This window comes from Quercus lobata, chromosome 2, assembly GCF_001633185.2.
Source record: "Quercus lobata isolate SW786 chromosome 2, ValleyOak3.0 Primary Assembly, whole genome shotgun sequence".
Lineage (NCBI taxonomy): Eukaryota > Viridiplantae > Streptophyta > Magnoliopsida > Fagales > Fagaceae > Quercus > Quercus lobata.
In genome coordinates, this window is record NC_044905.1 from 73,351,042 (window position 1) to 73,370,761 (window position 19,720).

A 19,720-nucleotide genomic window follows, 5' to 3' on the forward strand; every position below is an offset into this window, starting at 1 on the left:
AATTCCAAGAACTCCATCATCCACCCAGAAGGGTGTTGAAACTTGATGAAAACTGGAATTCAAGAAAATTATGTCACTGAGGATGTTTAAATTGCATGCCATATGGCCCTGTAAAAATTTTAAGATAGGATTTACATTTACTAAAAGTTATTATGCCTTGACAATCTTAAGATCCTCTTTCAAATATGCTTGTTACAATTTACAGCACCTTCGGCAGTGATCTTGAGCCTACTAGTCACTGGCTAGAAGTGATTTTCAGCATAGTCATTGTGCTTAATGGCCTGATGCTCTTCACGTTGTTGATAGGGAATATCCAGGTGTACGCATTTTATTAATTGTTATTAGTGCTTAAATTAATCATTTGTTGAACATGCAAATTTGGAGGTAAAGCATGGTCTACCAATGAGGACATGCTGCTGCTATGAAGGTATTCTTGCATGCAGTCATGGCAAAGAATAGAAAAATGCAGCTGAGATGTCAAGACATGGAATGGTGGATGGGGCTGAGACAGTTGCCTTCTCAACTAAGACAGAGTTCGCCATTTTGAACGCCAAAGATGGGCAATTATGGGGGGAGAAGATGAGATGGAAATGATCAAAGACCTTCCTGAAGGTATTCGAAGAGCGCTATCTCTGCCTAGACCTTATAAAGAAGGTAACATTATTGAGCAGTGTGTTTTGGAACACATTCGATTAGAAACAACATCTAATATAGAAGTCCTTATCATAAGGAGTTCTATGACCAAGAAATCAATCATCCTTTTCCTTTTCCAATAAATTACAGGACTCTGAAATTTATGTTGAAGAATGATTACAATTTTTTGAGCTATAGGATGAGGTAAATGCATACGACAACACTGAACATGGAAGTTTAATATAAGAAAGAGAACATGCAAAACTCACTTGGCAACATATATTTCTCCAATAATTTTATAACCAAAATGGGCAATCCTTGGCCTTTGCACCAGAACCCTTGTCCCTAAGGTTGTGCCTTTCCAGTAAGCCAGCCCCCATATTACCTTCTCTCACCTGAGCTGTCACATCATACAAAGATTTCTCAAGAAAATTACTTCCGCCTCCAGGATGGCTAAAAGAGTATCATTTTGAATTCCTTGCAACTATTTTGAAGTCTTTTTCTGCAGAATTTCTTAGATGGTAAACTGGAAATATTTTTATCACAGCTTTGGTGCACATAACTGCCTTTTGCTTGGCATATTCGTGAGAAATGCTAAGCGCACTCTTGCTATGACGAAAAGAGAACTCTGCAAGCAAAATTTGTCTTTCTTCTGAGATCAAATCACCATAACAGCCCTGCAAACATGGTGCAGCGTTTATTAAATTCTGAAAATTGAAAATGAAATGCAGATACAGAATCTGCAGCTTAACATAACTACCATGCAAAAGTGACTATGAACTTATTCACTCAACAGTTAACCTGGCTTTGCCCTTACAATGATGATCCCAACAGACAATTGACAGCCTGATTTTCTCTACTCTGCTGCTGAGTGCACAGAATAGCCATTACCAGTCATGATGTTCTGTCACAAACAGCGTGGTGCATGAGGATGCCAGCAGCAACTGAAACATTGAAAGAGTCCACCATACCTTTCATTGGAATACTGCAATGCAAATCTGACAACTCCAGAGCCTCATCACTTATCCCCCTGGAAGCAGAGAGTTGCCAATCTCAACGATTAATACAGATTTCAGAAAACTATAATTTACAAGAAAATATGAAAGACAAAATGACTATCTTGAGGCCAAGCAGACTTAAAAATTAATATGATGTAGGTTATCTTTCTTGTGCACAACATAGTAGCCCATCAATAAAATGCATCTGTAGGACTTGTCACATTCAATGAGAATAGTGATTATCAAAAACTCCTAGTATATTTCAAAGAAAAAAGGGGTAAGGGTCAAACAATTGCACGGCTAGAGAAGAAAAATCCTCTTTGGAAGCCTAAGAGTAAGGTAAAGCCATGTAAGAAACATTCATTGTGTTTTTTTTTTTAAAGTAAATTTTGGCCCCAAGAGGAAGGAGAAAGGAAGATTGGAACTAGTGACCCGTCTCATGAGGTGTGGTTCCCAATCAATTGTGCTACACCTTGGAGTTGCCAAGTAAGAAGCATTCTTGGTTAAAAAATAAGTCCCATTTTTCATGCACAAGCATTGTTTGCTATACTATTTATAGTACTGTACTGTTCACACACCCTATCCACATGACTGTTAACAATCTATGAATAAAGCCAGTCTCAATTTCAGTTTCAAACAAGCTATTTATGCTCTTATTCAAGCATATTATTCATAACCGGTGGATAGAATCAATCTCTATTTCTTCATACCTCTTGTAAAACCTTAAATCAAACTTGTTTCTTTTCCTGCCAAAACCCTAGTCATTCTTTGAACCCCTAACCTTTATTTTCAAAACTCTACACTATAAATCCTCAATTTATGGTAACCGCACCATAAACAGAATCCCCAATCCGTCCTATGTCAGATGTCTTTAACAAAACACTTATTTTTTTTGGATTGCTAAGTTAGTACTAGAGAGTTTGAATCCATGACCTTGATTTGTAGTTTCAAATAAAGGAAGTGCCATTTGAGTTAAAGCTCATTGGGAGGGCTTAAATTAGAACATCAGCTGAAAATAAAAACTAAAAACTAAAAGGTTGAAATTGTAATTTACATCATAATTTTGAGAATAACAATTGCTGCAACAGAAGGTAATCACCTGTTCTCATTTCCATGTTGTAAATGGATACCTAAGCAAAGCACACATAGACCAAAGGGACAGCCAAACACAAGATGGGCTCAGATTTCAGTACCTGATTGTAATTATTCAAAGCACTGTATTCGATAACCACGGGGCTTAAGAACTTTAAAGCATTCATAATCATGGATGGAGCTCCAAATTTCAATGTCCAATAGTTGAACCATTTCTAATTCTCCGCAACCATGCTAACATGGCGGTTATCTCTATACCTGCAACAAGAATGAAGGTGTTGTTGGCAAAGAGATAAAGTAGTTTTGGATCAAAATATTCAATAATTAAATGTACCATGACAAAATAATTGCAACCATGATCAACACAAATGAAAAAGAAGAAATGAGAACAGAACCCACCCACCAAGTGACATAAAAAACATGTCTTTTTATATGGTTTAAGAAGAAATGAGAAAAAAGGCTAGTAATATGATAAGCACAAAAACAATCAATGATATTCCTAAAGAAAACATAATAAACTTGCTCACCTTTTGGAATCGGAAGAGACGACATGGACAGACTGGAAAGCGAGGGCGTCGGCAGAGCGAAAAGTGGCGGTGGCGGAGACATTGCCGAAATCACAGTCACAGAGACCTTCAACGAGCAAGCAGAGGGAATAGGTATAGGTGCGGTTGGTGACGACATTGCGAAACTTGTCCTTCCTGACATCCAAAATGTGGGGACTGAACTCGTCAAGGTAAGGGAACCAGCGGCTTCCATCGGCGGCTGCATTATGATTCTCACAGCGGCGCTCCATTTTCATGAGGCGTGAAACCAACGTCGTCTGGGTTTGAGAGGAGGTGTTCGACTTTGGAGAGGTCATCGTTGATATCTGACTCAGAGGAAGCAGCAGCATGAGATTAAGGTCTTGAAGTTGAAGCAATTAGTTTGTAGTTATAGGGAAGAGCGATTCTGAGCCCTAATAATTCTATTCATAATGCCAAAATGTTGAATTTAGAAGAACAAAAAAATGAATTTCAAACTATATGAGAGAGAGAGAGATTACCTTGAGGAGTCGGAGAAGGAAGAAGAGAGATTACTCTATCTTATTATTGCTCTCTCTCTCTCTCTCTCTCTCTCACAGAGACAGAGATTCTGAAGAATTTGGCGCCAAGAAAGAAATTACAGGGAGAGAGAGATAGAGTAGATGAAGCAGAAAAAATCATGTGAGTGAGTGAGGGGTTTCGTTTTGGAAAGCAATTTGCAGCACTAAACGGATAGCGTTTTGGATGATACGCTCACAGACTCTTTTTTTTCAGCAAACATTTCTTTTCTTTCGAATTTGCTCATCATGTGACCCTATTAATTCTTGCGTGCAGAGTAGTCAATGACTAGAATTTTTAATTCTTTTCATTTTCTTTTGTTGCAGGAGAGTCTGGATTGAATTTGAAAATTCACTATCAATTCCTTTTTCAATAAGATAAATTGTAGGATTATTTTACTTTTTTCACTTTTTAATTTCAATAAATTAAGAAGCTCAAACTTATTGTAGATCTGATGAATAGGTTTTTTTATTAGGTAAATTACATAATTAGTCTTTAACCTTTACATTATTTCTTAATTTAGTTTTTCACTTTTCAAATATGTCGATTTGGTCTCTAACCTTTTGGTATTGTGTCAAAATGGTTTCAATTGTTAAGTGATGTAATTGGTTTGTGATGTTTTATTAATAAAAGTTTGCAGTGTGTTTATCAACAAAAAAAAAAAAAAAAAACTGTTAAGTGATGGATTAAAAATATTGAAATGACTAACTATCAATATAAAATATTATTTTTTTTATCACATAAACGGCCACATGTATTGTTACCTTAGTATAAGCTTTAAAAAAAACTATTGTCACATGTCCTTCAAAAATATATTTTTTTCTCCTTTCATTTTTTGGGAAACAAACAGGACTATAAACCCAGAATTGAAAAATTAAACTTCAATTTCCTTGCATCTTCCTAGCAACCAAACTAGGGAAAAACAAAACTTAATTTGAAGCTTAAGCCACTCACCCAATTTCCTTGTTCTTCTTGCTTGCTTTCAACACTATCATGCTTATTGGAATCAAAATTTTCCTCTTCTTTAATTAATCTCAATCAATGATCAAATCTTTTACCCTTGCTCTTCCTACACACCATCAAAGTGCCGTGCTTGTTAGCATCATTTTATATTTCTTCTTTATCCCAATCCCACCCAAAGATTAAAATGGTCCATAAAATTCTTTAGTGTTACTAACAATTTGTTGTTAGGCCTAGTATTAGACCTTGTTAGAATCAATACAATTACGCCTGTGAGCTATGAAAATAATAGTGGACTTTGTGGAGGGCCTTTAAATTTCTGTAATCGACATAAATATTGTGTATTTGAAGTTTCTTTTAGAAATGGGTTTGTTGTTAGTTTTGCAATTTTTGTTTTTTCATTAATATTGTTTTTCCCTTGTTTGATTTCTGGGAAAATGCAGGAAAATGAAGTTGAAATTTTCAATTATGGGTTTATAATCCTGTTTATTTCCCAAGAAAGCAAAACAAAAGAAAATGAAAGGGGAAAAAAATAAAAAGGAAATGAAGGATACATAGCACTAGTTTTTTTAAAGTTTATGCTAACGTGGCAATACATGTAGCAGTATATGTGGCCAAAAAAAAAATTTATTTTAACCATTAGCCACGTCAACATTTTCCATTCATCACTTAACAATTAGGACCATTTTGACATAGTATCAAAAAATTAGAGACCAAATTAACACATTTAAAATGTTAAAGATTAAATTGAGATATTGAGTAAAGATTAAGGACCAATTATATAGTTATGAGTGCGTTCATTGCAAAATAGAATTCATATAATAAAAATGTCATCACCAATGATAGTCAAACCCACTTAATTCTTAATTCCACTTTTTATTTCTCTTCTCTCTCTTTCCTGCATTCTCAACAACAATTCTTACACAAACTGATAGTCAAAGAGAGTCTTGCATCAATTCCTATATAATACAAAATGTACCTATTTACTTTACTATATATCTTAATTTTAATAAGCATGTAGTAGAGTCGAGGGCAAATCATTCAGTAAACAATTCAAGAAACAACTAATTATTTTTTGCTCTATGCATTACAACTTACAAGTAATAACTTAAAGCCCAAAAGTTAGTCATTTCTCATACAACGTTGGCCACTGCGTCTTAACTAGTTGGAGAAGACTGAAGCGTTTGGTTATGATTGTTTCACATGAAGCATATGCTTCACCAAGAAATCTATCTATCTACTCATATATATCCCTACCACCAATCCAAAATCATAAAGCTATATAAAAAATACTACTCGACTTCTAGTTAACAAAAATCAACTTTATCATCCAAGGCAAGGACTAGGAGTCAATCTACAGACAAACCTCTTTACCACCAACAATGGCTGACAACATTGGTTCCCAAGCTCCTCCCCACATAGCTCTCTTTCCAAGTGCTGGAATGGGTCACTTGACCCCCTTCCTCAGGATTGCTTCCATGCTGTTATCCAGTAACTGTATGGTCACTCTATTCACAGCCCATCCAACAATGTCTGCTACAGAATCCACTTACACTTCCTTGTTCCTTTCCACCCATCCACAACTCAAGCATATCAAGTATCAACTACCAAATCACTCCCTCCCACCACTCCAATCCACCACTGATGACCCTTTCTTTCTCCAATTTGCAGCCATCAGCCGCCATGTCCATCTTCTCTATCCTTTGTTATCATCTGCATCTCCATCTTTCTCTGCCATCTTTTCTGACTTCTCTTTAGCTTCTAGTATCACACAAGTTGCTGCTGATCTTGCCATTCCCAACTATATTGTCTCCACCACCTCAGTCAAATTTTTTTTCTCTTATGGCATATCTTCCAATACTTACTTCAGAGCCTGCTAAACTTAGTAGCAGTTCTTTCGAAGTCAATATCCTAGGACTGACCCCTCTGTCCATATCAAGCATTCCTCCACCATTCTTTGACCCAAATCATCTCTTTACAGCACTTATAGTTTCAAATGCTCCAGCCTTCTCAGAAGCAAGATGAATCATAATAAACACATTTGACTGGTTTGAACCAGAAAATCTTGCTGCCGTCAACAGTGGCAGGGCTTTGTCCAATCCCCCACCAATCCTTCCAATTGGACCGTTAGAACCTTATGAGCTTAGTAAGGATCAATTCCAGAGCCTGCTATGGCTAGACAACCACCAGAAGAATCTGTAGTTTATGTGAGCTTCGGAAGCAGAACAGCCATGTCAAAAGATCAAATAAGAGAACTGGCAGATGGGCTAGAGAGAAATGGGTGTAGATTCCTGTGGATAATCAAGAGCAGTAAAGTCGATAAAGAAGATAACCAAGAGCTGGAAGACCTACTTGGCAGTTCATTTTTAAAAAGAACACAATACAAAGGAATTGTAGTAAAGGGATGGGTGAACCAGCAAGAGATTTTAGCACATCCAGCCACTGGAGGATTCATAAATCACTGTGGGTGGAACTCAGTAATGGAAGCAGCTTCAAGAGGAATGCCTTTGCTTGCATGGCGACAACATGGGGACCAAAGGGTAAATGCAGAAGTTGTGGAGAATGCAGGGCTGGGGATAGGGGCAAGGGATTGGGGTTGGGATGTGGAGCTGTTGGTGAAGGGGGAAGAGATTGAAAGAAAGATTGGGGTAATGATGAAAAATGAGAAATTGAGAGATAGAGCCAGGAAGGTTGGGGAAGAGGCCAGGAAGGCTAGAGGGACTGGTGGGAGTTCAAACAAGGTGCTTATGGGAGTCATTGAAGTTCTAAATCTCTAAATCAGAAGACAAGGAATAAAGTTAGTTCTACTTTTTTTTTTTTTTTTTCTTGTATCATTGTGTCAAGATTGCCTCTAAGAGTTTAGTTCAATAAAGGACTCCTTCAGTTGCGTGTGACTAGGAGATTAAATTGCTTTCTTTCTTTTTTGGAAAAGTGGATAATATATTAAAACAAACTAAGTGGTAATCACCACCATATTACAAACACGATCTTGGGTTAAACCCAACTTGTCCGAGTGCAAAAGCTTAGCAATAAAAGAAGGAGGGGACTCAAAAACAGCAAAATCATCCTCCATGCTTGTTCCAAATTTTGCAAGGGCATCAGCACATCGATTAGCCTCTCTAAAGCAGTGGAGCAAACGGACCTGAGGGATGCTCTCCATAAGGTTCTTGCAATCATCAATAAGTGAGGAAAATTCCCCATTAGCATGGGTGGCTTGGGATAATAAAGAAATCACAGCCGAGGCATCCACCTCTACTTGCACCTCCTCAAGTGATAGAGCGTAGCACAGAGTTAAACCATCGCGTATAGCCCAAAGTTCAGCAACTAAGCTCAACGTTAGACCAATTGCCCTTGCAAAACCTGTTAACTAGTTGCCATGACAGTCGCGTATAAGGCCTCCACACCCTGCCAGACCCCGGTTACCCTGAGCCGAACCATCCGTATTCAATTTTACCTAGCTCCCAGGGGGTTTCGCCCAACCAACAGCAACCATAGAGGTTGGTCTGGGATTTTCATGGTCCAGGACACAATAACAAAATTCATAGACCTGAGCCTCCATGATTTCTGTCAAATTTCGAGAGATTTGGGGAGGTTGAAACAACCTTTTGTTCCTACTGAGCCACAAATGCCAAATGCCAAATGCCAAAGAGAAAGTAATGAGCCCAAGAGTAGCTTTTCCCTTTTGCAAACACCTTACAACGAGCATTTACCTTAATCCAGTCCACTATCTCCAATTCAAATGTGTTGTGCATTCCATCAGGCAGATTGGACTCTACCCAAAAAACTTGAGTTGCTGTGCATTCCCTTTAGACGTGACTGATAGTTTTTGGCTTGTCATGGCACTTGTCACAACAAAGTGGCATTTGAATGCCTCTCTGAGCTAGGACAGCCTTAACAGGTATGCTATTGTGATAGCATTTCCATAGAAACATTTGGATTTTGGGAAAAGTTTTTAGTTTTCAAATCCATGCCCCCTAAAAACAACCTTCACTGGCATTATCACCACAAGCAATGAGATAAGCACTTTTGGGGTCAAACTCCCTTCTCGGGCTAGCACTCAAGGACAACAGGTCTTTACTGGCTAAAGCTGTCCTTATTGGCGTGGCCTTGATGGACTGGCTAAGAACAGGGGAAAGGATAAAGGAGACCTTATGTAGTTCCCACATGCCACTAATGTGAATGTCACAAACCCAGAGTTCAGCCTCACCCTTCTAAAGTAGGCCCTCAATACATTCCCTGATTGTGCCCAGGTTCAACCTTTTGTCCCCCCAAAAGGACAGTTGGTTGTTATTGCCAATGGACCATTTCGAGCCCTGTTTACAAATAGCTGCACCATGGAGAATAGCTTTCCACAATCTAGATTTAGGAGCCTTACTCGAGACTGACCTCCTGTTGTATTTGAATTTCAACACTCTAGATCGGAGCTCGTCACTCTCTTCTTTCATTCTCCAGCAAAGTTTGGCTGCCAGTGTAGTGTTTCTCTCCTTTGTAGCATGTAATCCCAGCCCTCCTTTGTTTTTTGGCTTAGTAACTTTATTCCAACCTACCATATGGAGTTTTTTCTTCTCATTAGTAGACCCCCATAAGAAGTTCCTACAAACCTTATCCAAATTTGCATGGATTCTACTTGGCAGAATGCACCCTTGCATGGTGTAAGAGCGATGGCCGAGAGCACAGCTTTAGTGAGCGTCAACCTACCTGCCATGGAGAGCAGATTTGCTTTCCATCCCTAGATTTTTTTATGGACTCTTTCCAAAATGAAGTCAAAACCCCAAGAAGTAGAATTCTTATGCTGAATGGGGAAACCCAAATATTTACCCAAGTTAGGGGTTGATCTGAAACCAAGGATATTGCAAAGAGACTCACGGGACTTCATCACTAACATTTGGTGAAAAGAAAACCTTCGACTTAGTCATATTTACTTTTTGCCCTGATAGCTTACAAAAAGTATCTAGAGTGTCCCGAATGCTATGGCAATTCTTCATATCTGCCTTAAGTCGTCCGCAAAAAAGAGGTGCAAGAAAGATGACCCACTTTGGGATGATCTGAGCGGGTCTTAAAGATAAGAAGAGAACTGATCAGCAATCAAAAACCCCAAAACTTCTATGCACAAAATGAAAAGATAGGGAGATTACGGGTCGCCTTGTCTGATACCTTTTGAAGGGAGGAAAGGGTTGAGTTTCCCTCCATTAAGAAGGACTGAAATGGAGGAACCCGAAATGCAACTCATAATAAGCTTAACCGTGTTCTGAGGGAGGTTATAGAGATTAAGCACATCTCGGATGAAATGCCACTCAAGTTTGTCGTATGCCTTTTCCAAATCGATTTTTATTGCCATGTAGCCTTGGTTTCCCTTCTTTATGCTCATAGTGTGAATGAGCTCTTGCACAATGATCATATTATCAAGCCCTCTCCTACCCGGGACAAACGCTATTTGTAAGGGAGAAACCAACTTATCCAAGAGGGGTCTAATTCTCTGAACAATGATTTTTGTCACAATCTTATAAATGGTGTTACAAAGGCTGATTGGTTTGAACGAGCCGAGGTAGTCAGCACCTGTGCATTTAGGTATAAGGGTGATCAGGGTCTGGTTGAGGTGGTTCGGCATTACCCTAGAACTAAAAATTGAGCATACTTCCCTCACCACTACCTCCTTCACAATATTCCAATTTCTCTGATAGAAGCTTACGTGCATTCCATCCGGACCAGGTGCCTTGAAAGACTTCATTCTCCCTAGCCCCTTAAAGACTTCCTTCCCTATGACAGGGTAGCTAAGCAACTCTCCTTCCTTTCTAGTCAAACTGTTAGACCAACTTGTGACATTTCAGATGGAGATAGGAGTACTAATTTTGCTTGTAGAGAACAAAGAGATGTAGCCCTCTCTAATAGATGAAGCAATAATCTCCTTATTACGAACTAGGTTCCCGGAGCTATCCTTGAAGCAATATATCCTATTTCTTTTTCTTCTAATCAAAGTGGAGGTATGGAAAAAATTAGTATTTCTATCTCCTTGAATCAGCCAGTTATACCTAGATTTAACTGACCAGAAGTCCTCTTCCTGCTGGATTATAACCCAATACTTCTCCTTTAACTCTTTCTCCAAGGCTAGGAGATGGGCAGAAGGCCCACTTGCCAGTGCTTTTTGTATGCCTGCTAACCGAGCCTCCACCCTCCTTTTCCTATGGAAAATATTCCCAAAAACCTCATTATTCCACAGTTTTAATGCCTCGGTGAACTTTGAGTGATAGTGCTAAGACTAAGGTCACTAGCCCAGTTACTTGAAAGCACATTAGCAAAAAGGAGGTGGGACATCCAGATTGGCTGAAACCTAAAAGGTTTGGTCGGCCTAAAGGAAGGGGTGTTATCAAGGCAGAGAAGAATGGGGCAATGATCAGAATGCACCCTAGTAAGATGGGTAATTGAGGCCTTCGGGTAAAAATTAATCCAATCCTAGTTTGCAAAAGCTCTGTCAAGGCGTTTTTGGATGAAGTGACCAATGTCTTGTTTATTTACCCAGGTGTATTTCGGGCCTTGGAACCCAAGATCAATCAAATTGCAAGCATCTAAACAGTCCTTAAAAATCTAGGCTCTTCTCATATTAATTGGGTTACCACCAAACTTATTCACACTAGATAAAATCTCATTGAAGTCCCCAAGCATTGTCCAAGCTAAATTGTGCAGCCCAGAGACTTTAGCTAAGTTATCCTAAAGTAATCTTCGTTCAGCAAAATAAGGGCTAGCGTATATACAAGAAGAATCCAAGACAGGTTTGAGGAGAGTACGTTAACAATGACATAAATTTCCTGCTCTATTTTCGCCAATTGGGTGACTTCCACCATTTCCAAATTCCAGAGAAGCCAGAGGCCTCCAGCATACCCAATAGTGTCAGTGTGAATGGCTCTATCGAAAGGTAGTCTATCCGTGATGTCTTTTGCCCTCATCCCACCAAGGCGGATTTCTGTCACAATGACAATTGAAGGATTATACTTATTTATTAGACTATCCAAAGCATTTCGAAATTGGGGGTTTAAAGTCTCTCTACAATTCCAGCAAATAATATTCATGGACATTGGATGGAGAATAGGGGATTCCTACTGACTTGAAACCGATTCCTTGCTTTGTTCAGCAAGTTCCAACTCAGCTTCCTCAGCTTGGACTTCAATATCTCCATGTTCTTCCAAATACATATCGCATGCTCCAAAATTCTCAAAAGCTATTCCCTCAAGTTGATCAACAGGTTTATCTGCAGGTAGCTCCCACATATCTGAATCAACTTTATTGCTTCCAAAGACCCCATTAAACTTGTTGCTGTTAGCTCGTCTGCCATGATTTTCCTTATTTGGACCTCCTCCAAAGTGTTTGATATGGGTAAAAGACGTTCCAGTGAAGTTAGCGATAGTGCTTTCCACCCCATTATCTTCCTTTCGACCATTGTTGGGATGTCTGTTGGGAATCTCCACTAGGGGTAGTCCCATTCTAGCCATGCCGGGTTGGTCAGCGGATGGTACCCTAGATTTCGGCTCACTGGAGTAAGGGGAAAGATGTGGTTCCATGCTAGTAACTTTTCCTATTCGAACCACCCCCAGATCATTGTGGGGGATGCTTGGATCTGCTGAATGAGAGATCGAGACAGCGGCATGATTTTCCCGCATAGGCTTATTGCCCACTGCCTTTGTGTGATGTCTTTCATGGCTTGCAGAAGTACCACCTGGCTTAGAATTAGACTTGCTAAAAATTTTTTGAGTATGCATAGGAGCTTCAGTCCTAAGTGAGGTTGCTTTTTGCAAGGTGTTAAAACCCAAAGTATCATTTTTCTTCAGTCCCGAACTCCTGTGGTTTCCCTTGGGTAGCGCGAAATGGGCTGTCACAATAGCCATTAAATCTTGGCTAGTGGAGTAGGTGAGTTTAGTCAGGCCTGTATAGTCAAATCGCTTGCTTTTACGTTTCCCATCTGGTGAAACAGTAGGAGGTCTAGTTGGTGGCTTGGCTTTTTGGGTAAGTCTTCTTAGTCAGCCCAAATTTTTTGCATTTAATGCAGGGATTTGTTTTGGATTTGACTTGAGAGAGTGAGAACGGGTTGCCCGATTTTTTGCTGCATGTTTCTTACGCTCCATAAGCATCCAAAGGCCATAATCTCCCCTCTCATTACCTGCTTCTGCTCCTTCATGATTGGTGCTAACATCCACCTCAACATATTTCCCTCCTCGGTCATTCACGCCGGTGGTCTCTATATCCACCACCATTTCCTTGACAACATACGGGCATTGAAATTTTCGGTGTCCCATTCTGCCACAAGAAAAACAGAGAGCACCAATGCCCTCATAAAGGATGTCTTGCCTGAATCTTCCAATAAGAACACTTCTCGAAAGTGGCTTATCCAAATCAACTTGCACACACTGCCGAGCATACCGGCCCTTTGTATTCGCTGCAGTATTGGCGTCAATCCGGAGCATAGGTCCAATGGCCCGTTCGATTTCCTGTAAAACCTCAAGTTTGTAGAGTTCAATAGGAAGTCCTGAAAGACGAGCCTAAACAACGACCTTGGAGCATGTTGCCATTGTGGGTTTAAAGTAAGGTTCCCATGCATGGATAGTGAGAAAGTGTTCCCCTATAAACCATGGTCCTCCCTTAAGTACTCTCTCAAAATCCTCCACCAACCCAAACTTAATTAAGTAGAAGTCATTTTCTAGGTCGATACAGTCAAGTCTTCTAGCTGGTTTCCAAAGTTGCATGATCCTGGAATGCAGGAAGTGGAAACCAACTGTTCTCCCAAACACTTTAGCAATGAGAGAGTGAGTCCATTTAGCCCTGATGTTCATCTTGGTCCTTTTGGACAACTTATTGGCAACTGAGCCCTCAAGGGGGTCATCCACCTCTTCATCGAAGAAGGGCTCCTCTTCTTCGTCAACCTGGAATTTAAAAGCTTGGGCATAGGCACCAGGGATGTCACCAACGAGTTTGGCCTTATAGGATAGAGCATCGATAACCCCTCCACCCCCGTCACAGCCCACCTGCGAGGTGCCGAGGGGTTGGTCCTCCTTTACTTTTTTGGTGCAACGCTGTAGCTCCACATCCTCTTCACCAGTTCTTTCATGAGTTGTTAGTTCACACTCCATTGCACCAATGCCACACTATTGCTTTGTTTTCTTTCTTGTGATTAGATGGCTTTCTATCTTTTGTCATCATCGTTTGTTATTAGATTGCTATTATTATTTAGAAGGATAGGCGTTATAGTCTTATAATTATTATCTAGTTTCGGCTAAGGGAGAATAACTGTCATTGACTCATTGTTATCTATCCTTGTTACTTGGTATATATTTAAAGTGAGTAATTATAAATAGGAGGCAACAGAAAATAATTCCTTTTCTTTCCTCATTCTTGGAGATTAGTGATTAGTTATCTCGAATCGACTACAATTCCATAAAATCAACTGGGATAGATCACATTGGAGTTCTAAAGCAGAAGATAGCAAATCAAGTTTATTAACATTTTGTAGTATCATTCTCATTATTGTTATCAATCTTTTGTTTTGCCCTCCATCTTAATTTTTCTTTCACATGATTTTTTGATAAGCAATTTATCTTCCTCAAGATTACTAGAAAAGAGTACCATTCTACCTAATTTACCAAACACATTTCCTTATTAAAAAAAAAAAAAAGGATTACTAGAAAAGAGTGTGCTACAATTTGATAACAGCTTTGAACAGGGAGAAAAAAAAAGGTTTTCTTGAATGGATAGGTACAAATCAATATAGCTCTTACAAGAGTTTGGCTTGCATCAAGTGCTCCACTGCACAGATTACAACACAATATGACTCCAGGACACTAGAGCACTAGACAGAAGCTTTACTCGGTCACTCCTCTCACAAAACCCTTATTGCTGCATCCAAATATTATCTAAAGATTTAGAAAATTCCAAAAATCAAATCAAAACTTTGATCATATTGGATACAAAGACCCAACTTATCAAAAATTGACATAAATCAGATGCAAACAAGCCATAATTTCATTCAAACCAATAATCATTATTTTTATATTTATACACATATATAAATATTCAAGCCTATAATTATTCTTCGGTGAAAAAGCCAGGCATAATAGTTCTCTGTACTAGTCAAGTAATCCTCAAATTTCTATCTTGTATCAAAAATAAATAAATAAATAACAACTAATGGAAAATAATTCTAAATGACTCAAATACCAATCTTTATCTAATTTTAAATCTAACCCTTATCCGAATAAGAGTCTACAACTATCCAATTTCTTATAAGATAAATACAAAAAACTGAAAATATTGTCTATCTAATCTCTATCTAATTTCAACTACTAATCTCTACCTAATTTCAAAGATTGTCCACTAACGACCCTCGGTGTTTCACCCAATGTAACAACAAGTAAAAAGAAAAGAAAAAAAAAAGAAAAAGAAAAAGAAAAAAGAAGAAGCAACCTTCTGAGGCACCTTAGCACCCCAAATGCTCCTCTAAGGAATATAACTCCTTTAGATCCTCTCAAAAGGTCATAGTACAAACTAATTTCAAACTTTCTACTAATTGATCCTCTATTTGACTAAACAGAAAGTTGAATACAACAAATCAATCAAGACAAGAACACAAACAAATTCAGTAAGCTATCATCTACAGCCACAAAGTCATTCAGGAGGTGTAAAACGCAAAGAACTCTGTTGTTTCATTGTCAAAAAATGTGAACAATGGAAAAAGTGAGAATAAAATTGTCTAATACAAAACTAACTATATATGTAGCATACTAACAAGATCACTGTTGTAACTTCAACTATAAGATCACTGTTGTAACTTCAACTATAACATCATTGTTGCAACTTCAATATCACAGAAGATATGAACCAGTGCAGTTCACGAACATGTTGGGGTTGTCTGAGTTTAAGTCAAAGGTAAAAACATGAGAAGCAAGGACTTCAGTGATGATGAATGTTTCACGATTTTCTATTCTTTCATAAAATGGGTGTTCTGTGAAATTTGGGTCATCAACGATTCTATAAAAAAAATTTATAGAAAAAGAAATGAAGTCATAATCCACCCACAAGTTCTCCTTCCAGAATATATATTTCCGATTAGGTTTCAAAACTTTAAAAGTCGCAAAGAAAATTTGGAACAGTGCTTTATCTGTCAACTCCACTGCTGCTACATAGCATATGATGCCGTCTCCTAGATGAACAAAATTTGGACGGGACCTGCGAAAGATGGGGAGAATTGCAATAAGAGAAACAACTGAATGCATGAAACCTGATGCATAATGCAGGAAGAAAGCACATAGTTGAAGGTTTTCTTCTTTGTACCCAATGACAATGTAATTCCCAGATGTACTGACTTTTATCATAACTAGCTGAATTCCCGCACGATGTGCGGTACAACTTATTATTAGTTTTCTCCAATATTTCAATAATTTTTATAAAGAATATTGTAGTTTAACTGGTTGGTACTCAATTTCCAATAGAGACATTTATAATTCAGATCCCTCAACTATTGATGTGTAAAAAAAAATTTCAATAAATTTCCTTGTAAAAAATTATAATCTTTGGTTATTTTATAGACAAAATAAAAAGACACTAAAAATAGTGTAGTGATTTGATCACACTATATATATGTGTGCACTAATTGAAAATTACATGATATAATGGTTAACATAGATAAGCATGATTCATGCCTACTAAAAAAAATGCATATATACTTTTTTTGTAACATTCTTGATTGTGTGTTATTAATTTTCCCCCTTTTTGTTGGGCATTGCATCAATTGTTGCATAATACAGTGTTTCAATTGTCTCTCACATTAAAAAAAAAAAAAAAAAAAAAAAAAAAAAAAAAAAAAAAGTTTCTCATATAATTCTAAGAAAAAATGATACTCCTTCTATCACAGTTTGTTCATCCTCTATTCTATTTTGGGATGTCCCAAAATATTGTCTAGTTTCTAAAAATAAAAGTCATTAATGTACTAAAGTTCCTTTTATACCCCTATTTTATTTTCAAAATTATTTGAAAAGAAAACTAACAAATATTTAAAAAATCAATTTAATTGGGACACCTTTTTAGTTGCCTTCTTAAGAATAACTCTTAAAAAAAAAAGAAACTAATAAATTTATTTAAGGATAGTTTTGGAAACACAAAACAATAAATGATATTCCTTTAAAAAGTTTGACTTTCCAAATAGGACAAATAAATTGGGAGGGAGGGAGTATTAACATTTCATTATGCTATAACAAAATAAATATATTTATTCTATTACACACACACACACTTATATATATGACAGGAGTTAGGAAGTTTTAAGGATTAGCAACTAAACATGAGTAAGAATGTCATATTCTAAATTTATTATTATTATTCCAACTAATAATTATCTATTTTATAAAGTTTATAAAAAATAATCATATAAATTCATTTAATATATATAATTAATACACAACTATAGATAATTAATATATGCATTTAGATATTTTATGGAAGATGGTTTTGAATAATGTTGTACTTATATTATAAAAAAAAAGTAAATTAAATTAGAGTAAATAAACATATACATTTTGAGATATTAAAAATTAATTTAGTAGTTTCACTGGATATTTGTAGTCTTCTCAAAGTAAGATTAATTTTAAAAAAAAAATAATGAAACCAAAGATAAATGCAAAAAAGTAACGGGACCATGAAAATCAATTGATTTGTGTTGTGTTCACATATTTCATACCATAAAATGAAAGTATGCCCAACTCTCTCACCATCTTCTACTCATCGATAGTGTAACATTAAGACATGATGTGGGCAAGTGTATATGCATGTATCTTATAGATGATTTAAAATTAAATTATGGTAGAATATAGCTTTACATTGCGCACCAAATATTTTCTCTCCTTATATACCCAAAGTAAAACCATCCAACTAAATTACCCAAACCTAAATCATATTTAAGCCCCTAATTTTAAAAAGAAAAAAGAAAAAAAAAAATTATAACCGTAGGGGTTTCAGCGTCTTGATGGTAGTGGGTGGCCGGTATAACAAAGGTAGTGACCTTTTAGATTCCTCTTTCTCTCACATTAACTACATACTCTCCAAATATTTATAATATATTAATTCTTTTTGTTGCACTATTCCAAAATTAACAAAAATAAAAACATTTACAAAAAACTGTCACGTCATTTAAATCAATATATATATATATATATATATATATAAGTAGAGACCTTATGCGAGAGTACACGAAGTCCTGCCAAGTGGAGTTCTAATTTTGCATCTAGCCTTTTTTTTTTTTTTTTTTTACCTCTTTCATTAAGTTTTTTTCACTGTTATCCAAAAGTTCACGTCAGCTTATTTTACTGTTATCTCATTAATTGATTAAACTTACACCACACATTTTTCTATTCCTCGGTGGCAATGTCAAATGCATATACTTTGGAAAAAGGGCTAGAGACAGAGATCGTAGACTCCCTATTGGGTCCGACTTTACCGCTGTGAAGTTTTTAACAGCAGTATTGTCTTGGTTCTCAAATCCATTTGCAGGATCAAAGGGATCAAACGAAAAAATGTCTTTGCTAAATTCTACTTCCAAACCAGATGCCTTGAATCCACTAGCAACCAATATTTTTGAACCTAACATAGCAGAATTCATCCAATGTGGAAGATTTTCACCTCCAAGATCTGCAACTCTATACAAAGCCTCCCAATTTGAAACCAATAAGTCCCCCACTTTAATTCTACAAACCGAATGAGATGCATCATTGCCATGAAACGAGATGCAAACATATAAAACTCTGCTTCTATCTACCTTCTCTAAGGTCGATTCCAGTGACATATCTGCCATAGTCATATCCCTAAAATTCAATTAGAGAAATCAGTGACTTTCAATATTAGAGAAAAAAAAAACCACAAAATCAATATATGAGTCAATGAATTGTATTATGAATGAATCAATATATTGGAATAAAAGTAAGAAACTTATGCATTGAACTTCAACACCATGTTTCTATAATATAATGCTACTAGGGCCTGAATAAGTGGTGTTTTGTAACCCTACTTGTACTCTTTCTTTTTGGCTGAGTGGAATAACAATCTTTTTTTTTTCTCAAGCTAAGTTCATGAGGAAGTGGAACTTTAACTGTCAAGTACTATAATGCATGCCTATCTTTCACCAAATTCACTTACCACAGCTCCTTGGATAAGTAATTTTGTGTGAATAAAACCAATATTGGAAAGTGGAAACCCATCTCTAATTCAGTCCCATTAATCAAGTGTTTGTGTATAGCTTGGTATTGAGAGTGCACATGAATAACCACTTTAATGAGCATTAACTTCTCTTATCGGAAGAAAAAGAGTCACATTCTTAGTATTAATTTTTTTTTTTTTTTTGATAAGTAATAATCTTTATTGATATCAAGAAGGACACCTAGTACACAAGGAGTGTACAGGGTCAACAATCAAGAATAAAAAGTATAAGAATCAAAAAAAGAAAAAAAGAAAAAAAAGAGAGAGAATGTTTGGTTTTGCAAAGCAGACAACCAATCCAATAAGGTGGTTATTCATGAATGAAATTTAAACCCTAAATTAATATCAATATATGAAATTAACATCAATATATGAAATTAACTATAAATTAATACCAATATATGAAATTAACCCTAAATTAATAAATCAATATATGAAATTAAACCCTAAAGAATTGCAAAGATGGAAAACAACTAACCTTGAAAGTGTCTGAGTGAGAGAGTCAATACTTTGATTAGACAAAGTTGATATATGAAAGTAAATCCTAAATTAAACCCTAAATTAATATCAATATATGAAATTAACCCTAAATCAAACCCTAAATTAATAAATCAATATACACTACAACAAAAAATGTTTATTACAACCAAAAAAAAAAAAACGTTGCAATAACATCGAAATCATTGTAATAGTTTATGCAAAGTGTTGCAATAAAATTTGAGGCAATAA

At 36.7% G+C, this 19,720-nt stretch overlaps 1 long non-coding RNA gene and 1 pseudogene across 2 annotated transcripts; one reads left to right on the forward strand and one right to left on the reverse strand.

Moving 5' to 3' along the window:
* Positions 1–613: 613 nt before the first annotated feature.
* LOC115976534 lies at positions 614–4,026 on the reverse strand. Of its 2 annotated transcripts, none has more exons than XR_004088326.1 (5): positions 3,769–4,026; positions 3,251–3,594; positions 2,825–2,981; positions 1,525–1,663; positions 614–1,310 (listed from the first exon to the last, which is right to left on the reverse strand). It is a non-coding gene; the product is annotated as an uncharacterized LOC115976534 (long non-coding RNA). The 2 variants fall into 2 exon arrangements; XR_004088327.1 differs by having other exon boundaries at positions 1,451–1,663.
* Positions 4,027–6,147: 2,121 nt separating this feature from the next.
* On the forward strand, positions 6,148–7,565 carry LOC115970300 (annotated as a pseudogene).
* The last annotated feature ends 12,155 nt before the right edge of the window (positions 7,566–19,720 follow it).